Source organism: Mytilus edulis, chromosome 5, assembly GCF_963676685.1.
Source record: "Mytilus edulis chromosome 5, xbMytEdul2.2, whole genome shotgun sequence".
NCBI classification, from domain to species: Eukaryota; Metazoa; Mollusca; class Bivalvia; order Mytilida; family Mytilidae; genus Mytilus; species Mytilus edulis.
The window spans coordinates 59,401,689-59,409,503 of NC_092348.1; positions in this window are offsets into that span (position 1 = coordinate 59,401,689).

The following is a 7,815-nucleotide window of genomic DNA, read 5'->3' on the forward strand; positions in this document are numbered from 1 at the left end:
AAAAATCAATGTTTTAATTTAAGTTGCAGTATAAAAACAATATTAGGTCAAGGTCATAAAGATATAAACTTTTTGGTATTCCGAATTAAACTGGGAAAGGGAAGGGCGCTGTAAAATCTCGTCCTTCCCCAGTTTCTCAGTCTCAGTAATATTTTTTGTATGAGGCTGAGAAACTGGGGAAGGACGAAGTTCTACTGAGCCCTTCCCCATTTTTGCGCCGAGTACCAAAAAAAAAATTTTTTTTCTGACATTGACCTAATATTGTTTTTAAACTTCAACTTAAATTAATAAATTGATAGCTATTCAAATCGTAACACAAATGTCAAACTTATTTTCATCCCTTAATGGACCCCTGATTGTGGAGAAAGTGTTCCATGATGAAACTGACATCGTACACAATATAGCTGTGTTACTATATTTTATATGAAATAAACAGAACTATTTGCAGTATAAAAAAACATTATATATTTTTCTGACATTGACCTGATATTGTATGTTTAGAAGTACTTAAAGATGACAAAAAGTTTAGTATTGAAAATGACTAAAATTTTCAGTACTGAAAAATGACTGAAATTTTCAGTACTGTAAAATGACTGAAATTTTCAGTACTGTAAACAACTTTTTCCCAATATTACTGAAAATGATATCAAAATTAATGTACTGAATAGTGATGTTTCCTAAAAGTACTGTTTATATAGCGGCATTTAATGTACTGTTTAGTGATGTTTCCTAAAAGTACTGTTTATATAGCGGCATTTAATGTACTGATTAGTGATGTTTTCTAAAAGTATTGTTTATATAGTGGCATTTAATGTACTGATTAGTGATATTTCCTAAAAGTACTGTTTATATAGCGGCATTTAATGTACATGTAAATGCTAGTCAAATTGTTGGTAGTGTATACTGCACGTACAAACTATGCTAGAGGAAAAACGATGATTTTTCAGTGTTATTTTCAACCCTTTTAAGATGCATAAAGCATTATATTTAGGACTATTTGGAAATGCCCTTAAATTGTATGAAGATCAAGAATAACTGTATTTACCAATTTCATTCACAAATTATTTCTAGAACGGGTTTGTTGCGACGCCTCCGGGTGTGGAAGCTTCTCGCTGCATTGAAGACCCATTGGTGGCCTTCAGCTGTTGACTCCTCTATGGTCGGGTTGTAATGGGTCTTTCCCGCATAAGCAATTTCACACAGCAAAATATAATGAACATGTTTACTTTTATATAAAGTTTCTTTAATAAGGAAGTTTATTAGTAAATTGAGTTGTTTTCGCATCACTTAAGTAATTACATGTAACGAACTAACATAGGTCCAAGTAATGTGCAGTGGCTGATCCAGGGGAGGGTTTTCAGTTGGAACCGCCCCTTTTTTGGGGTGATGATCAATGCATTTGAATGGGCACATGGTTGGACCCCCCCCTTTTCACAAAATGGCTGGATCCGCCCCTGATGCGTTTCAGTTTAGATTAGAGTAACTGAGACAGATCCAACCATTTTTTTAAAGGGTGACCTCACCCAGGATAAGCAGAGGCGGATTTAGTAATTTTTCAAAAAGGGGGACCTAATGTAAATTGAGTTTTTTCGAATCACTTGAGCACTAAATAACATAGGTCCGAGTAGTGTGCAGTGGCGGATCCAGCAGGAGGGTTCTCGGTTGGAATCGCCCCTTTTGTGGGGTGATCAATGCATTTGAATGGGGACATGGTTGGACCCCCCCCCCCTTTCAAAATGGCTAGACTGATCTAGACTGCCACTGATGTGTTTCGGTTCTGACTTGACTAGCTGAGACAGATCCAGCCATTTTTAAAAGGGGATCCTAACCCAGGATAAAGGGTCAGTTCCAACTGATATCCCTATCCAAATGAATTGATCGTCAACAAAAAAGGGAGGTTCAACCTCCGGAATCCCCCCTCCCCTAGATCCGCCACTGACCAGAGACTTAATGTGTACAAACCTGACGTAAAATTATGTACTATTGAATAATATACAATTATCAGGGCCCGTTGAAAAGGTGAATATCCAAAATTGTCAACACGAGAAGGTTATTTCAATGAGGGCGCAGCCCGAAGTGAAATAACTTTTAAGGGTTGACAATTTTGGATATTCATCGATTCTAAGGGGCCACAATTGTTTTATTATACCGAATTACCAGTGGAATGGCCTTTTGAACACTACATTTTTTACATAACAAACACAAGCTGATGTTTGAAAATAGCCCAGGAAAATACATTTGTCATGTTTGTGTACTAGAATTTCTCGGATGTACAACAAAGGTAGAATCTTTTTGTAAAATATTAATGGCCCTGAAAAGGACCGTTTATAGGAGATAACATCGGCTGCTGGCACTCATTTCCAAAGCCTTATTTCCTCGTCTCTCGATGGGCTGTCAGTGTAACGTGAACCCTGCCATCTTGTTTATTTACGTCTGTGACGTCATTTTCATGGGAGGTAATTCGAGTGCAAATCTAGACACTAAAAAAGGTTATTCGCCGGTGAATAATAGTGAATAATAGGGTTATTCACCGCTGGTGTAAATTTTAAGGGTTATTCGTCCTCCCTTGCAATTAAATGAAAATTAACCGAATTATTCCATGTCACGTGATAAGTTTTTATCCAATAGAATTGTTTGTTATATATATAAGGTATAATAATAAATAATATCACATTACCTCCAAAAATCAATAACTGTTACAGTACATTTCACATGTTTCAATAATCCAAAAACGATGTTTATGTAAGAAGTTACCGCGCAAATGTCATGTGTTACCGAAACGGGAAACACACAAAAGAATTGTAGGTGCATGTTGTCATTCGCATTCCGATTAATTTACACAGTTCAATAAAATATACATGTTAACATTATCTATATTGGTTTTGAATTTAGTTACTAGATCAGAAAAATGATTTGTTTCTCGCAGACAACACAAAATAATATACATATTAACTCGACACTTAATCTAAACATCCCTACAACAAAATGGGACGACCAAACAGATATCCTAATTTTGATAAAGGTGAAATATGTAGAATAAGAATTGTGCACTCTGGAATAAGATCATAAATAAAGCCCTATATAAAGTGTAAACCAAAAAAAAATAATGTATGAAATCATTGTTTATTACATCTGCTTGCATAATAATATTGAAGTTGAAACTAACAACGATCACGTGTATCCTGTCAACCCCTGAAAAACATAATATTGTCTTCTTGACTACTTCCGCAAACCGTGGTCTGGTAAAATGATATATTGTTATAGTGTATGTTAATTATATCTTCAATCAGTTCTGTTTTGAATCGGGAAGAACAATATCTACTTCAATTCAAATATTTGCTCGGTGTGACTCTCTGAAACCATCAATACGTGAACTTTGCTGTACTATACAATATATGGATTTATTTTTTTCCGTAAATGCGAAATAATCGACACATCTTACAGCATTTAATAGGGTCTGGATGGGGTCTTTCATATCTGTATTCTATGATAATTTAGATCATATTTCTCTATTTCTTTTATATTTTATGCCCATTGTTATGATTATTTTCTATTCTGTATATATTAGACCCTTTTTATCTAAATTTTTGGGAGTAAATTATTTTCTTTATTTCGTCTTTAAGCTCTAATCACGACCCTCATTTACGTTTGTTGTACATGCGAGATATACACTGCAGTCTCGCAAAGCTATACCTGTGTGAAGACAACTGAACAGTATCAATGTTTCATATACTAACTATGAAGTAAATAAAATGCATTTCTTTACTTACATAAATACATCCGACAAATGTTTGCAAAAATAAGCAAATATTTGTCAGCATTTACTTTGGTTGTAAATGTTTTATAAACCGCGGTCTCTCAAAACTTTGCATACGTCTATAAAGATATGTTGCAAATATTAATATTTATCAAAATAACTATGATAGTGGAAAGTATTAGTAAATAAAATACATGTCTTTACATACATAAACTATATCGACAAATGTTTGCAAATATAACAGAAACATTTGACAGCATTTACTTTGGCTGTAAATGTTTTATAAACCGCGGTCTGTCAAAACTTTGCATACGTCTGTAAAGATATGTTGCAAATATCGATATTTACATACATAAACGATATCGAGTCGACAAACGTTTTCAAATATAACACAAACAGTTGACAGCATTTACATTGGTTGTAAATGTTTTATAAACCGCGGTCTCTCAAAACTTTGCATACGTCTGTAAAGATATGTTGCAAATATCGATATTTATCAAAATAACTATAATACTGGAAAGTATTAGTAAATAAAATACATTTCTTTACATGCATGAACGATATCGAAAAACGTTTGCAAATGTAACATAAACATTTGACAGCATTTACATTGGTTGTAAATGTTTTATAAACCGCGGTCTCTCAAAACTGCCCACACCTCTGTAAAACATTTCTGTAAATTTTAAACTTTGCATACATCTCCTATCCTGGAAAGTGCATGCAAATCTAAGGTTTATCTTTGCATATCTTTAGAATATGAATAAAGATATGGAAATAAAATAATTATCTTTAGCATATCTTTGAGAACGTCCTAAATAATGCTAAAGGAATAATGCATTTACATATACATTAGTAGGTCCGCAAATATATCTGGCAGAAAAGTAGTTACATTTGTCAAACATTTACATGATTGCCCAAATTGTTGTAAATCTGCCTTTTCGTGTAGTGTATGTATATTGGTATTGGTCATTCGCGATACACATGATACAATGAATGCCATAAACTTCTGTAAGCTTCTATGTATCGATCCCGACAAAAAGGTTAAGTTTTCATGATATTCATATAAGCATAGTGGCGGAAAAATACCATTAATCAAAAGATGGCAGTTCTGTAATTCTGGAACGGCAAAGCCTTAAACAAAATCAAAATCAAAGACTGCTTTCTTTGATCAATACACATGTTGTCTTGAAATAACATGAGGATTGGTGAAGAAAATTTGAGTTATCAAACGAATTGTTAAGAGACAGATGGACGGACAGACCGAAGGGCGGATAGACGGACGAACGGACGGACGAACGGATTGACAGATGGATAGATAATGATATCAATAATATTTTCCTTTTTCGACGGGTTAAGATCAGCCTCATTTCATGTTCTTGTTTCACTCCGTCTTTCGTTTTATATGTTGTATTTTGTGTACTATTGTTGTCTGAGTGGTTTTTTTTGTTGCTTTTATAGCCATGGCATTGTCATTCTCATTTCGACTTATTACTTTTAATAGTCCTCTGGTATCGTTTGTCTCTCCTGCATAAAAAAATAATGGGTTTAGAAAATTTTACATTATACATGTTAACTAATACAACTGTAAAGTTGAATTACAGCTTTTTCTATAAAAGCACGCAAAACAAAACTTTAATCGACTTGTTTGCTATGTTTGCTTTTACGTTTGCAAAAATAGGTAGGCAGAGTTGAAGTCGATTTAATATATACTGGTATGTGATTGGACAATAAAAATTTACATACGATGAGAAACTCAACCTTCAAATAAGGTTTATTGTCCAATCTAATTCCAGTATATAGTAAACAGACTGAAACAGACTACCTACCTTTTGTTTACACACATCCAAAACAAACATAGCAAGCAAGTTGATGAAAGGTTTGCTTTGCACGCTTTTATAGAAAAGCTGTAATGATGATCCGCATGATTACAATGTATTGGAATTTTATTACTTTTTAATGTTGCATATAATTATGCAACTTATTGGACTTTTTTTTTTCGAATAAGATTTATTACTCCGTCAAAAGATTTTATTTCTCCAACAAAGTGCTCTGCCTCTTTCTTAATTTCTCTATGTTTCTTTGTTGTATTTTTTTTTTTTAATTTAAAATCACGTTAACAAAAGGGTTAGTTAAGCTATTATTATCGCTTGGCGTCCTTCGTTGTCCCAAGGAGGTTATATTAGAAGGAGAGAGGACGAAAGACGATAATTACACATAAAATGTTACCGACTTTTCTGTAAGTGGGTGTTAATTACTTGAGATCGACTCTGTCACAGAGGGAGATTTTGTCCTAATTACATACCCGAGTAAGAACGGTAACACCCGAGGTGTCATAAGCTGACCGGAAATATAATTATTGATATATTAATACGATTTTCTGTGATATTTTTTATTAAGTAATTAAAAATAAAAATTTTATGCTAAAATTTAACTTCTAACCAATAGAAATAAAACGAATATCTGTCTTATTGCCGTCAATGTTAATACCAACAGAAAGCACTTTTACGTTGTTCCCGATAAATTTCTCTATGTTTCAATTGCAAATATTCTTTCCGGTCGTTACCGGTCACCGTAACTAAAGTACTTTGCATATTCGTATATTTTCTATGATTATTAACTGCCAATTCTCATCAACAGGAATTGACAGGTGAAGCGAAAATCTTTGTTTAAAGCAATGTAGTGTTGAATAAAAATCGCACACCAACTTTCCTTTAAACCCTCATAACTTTGTCATTTCTTCATCTTTTTTCACGGTAGACAGACGATTGATTTTGAAATTGCGCGTCCAATCTTTTCCCATATCCTAAACACCTATATACTGCATTGATACCTAAAATACACCTGAACTTTAATGACCCACTCACTGATAACAACCACGTGACATATGCGATTTATCTATTAGCCCGAACTGCTCGCGGTAACAGCCCGGTACATCAGAGGGCCATGTCAAGTGGGTGATAAACATGTCGGTTTCTTTATATTTTTATCATTTTTCTCTGATCGAACTGCTATCCTGGGGATGTTAATTTTGTATCAAGCAGAGTGTTCACTCTCCTTCTAATATAACCTCCTTGGTTGTCCTAATTCTTTTACAAAAACTGTGTCATCTTGAATGACTATTGATAAAGAAATTCTGACACACAAAAAATATTTTGAATGTTGAGATCCATTGTCTGTCATGTTATGCCTAAGCTATTTCATGTTTGACCTGTTTCTCTTTGTTTTATTTTGCCAAATTTGAAAATCCAGAAAAGGTAAAAAATCGTAAATAAAAAAGGAGCAAAAGACTAACAAATATATGAAATGTTCGAATTCATGAGCCGACTATAGCATTGAAATAACAAATGTTTTAGTTTTTTCCAAAGTTTGATTGTAATCTTTCGTACTATAATGGATAAATAGAAAATTGAAATTGATAACAAAATTATTTGCCTCACAAGTATTACACATTTGTCAACGTGACCGAAATGATCTCTTAATTCAAAATTTAAACATTGTAAAACAATTTATGAATTTTCATTTGTAGTTCTAAAGAAAAAAATTGACATCAATTTTATACATAGCTATTATGTGCTAAAATATATCAGCATTTTCAATCGATGTATCTGCAACTGCATCACACAGCGTCATGAATGAGTTTTTGGTATACGAAAGGCGCGTCTCACGTACAAAACTGTAATCCTGGTAAATTTGAGGAGTTTATTTATATACTGCACAGCGTGTCAACTGGAAGACTAGAACCAAACATCTTACTTGTAGTTACTTAGAAACATTGCAACACAATTTCATCGAACTGACAGACGGATAAGCAGACATACAAGGTACGCCCTTCCTTTGAAACGGGGTAAAAAAAATACCCCGGATAAAACAGACAATAACAAGTAACAACTACTGAAACTCCAGAATAAGGATAGACATATACAAATTGTAATGAGGTAAAACTAGTTTTGGAGCCCCCAAGCTTCCCCATAACCCGGGACAATGGTTTTAACTGCACGAAATATAAGAAAAACAACTGTAAAAATCTGTTGAACATTTATTGAGTCAACAGACAGTAA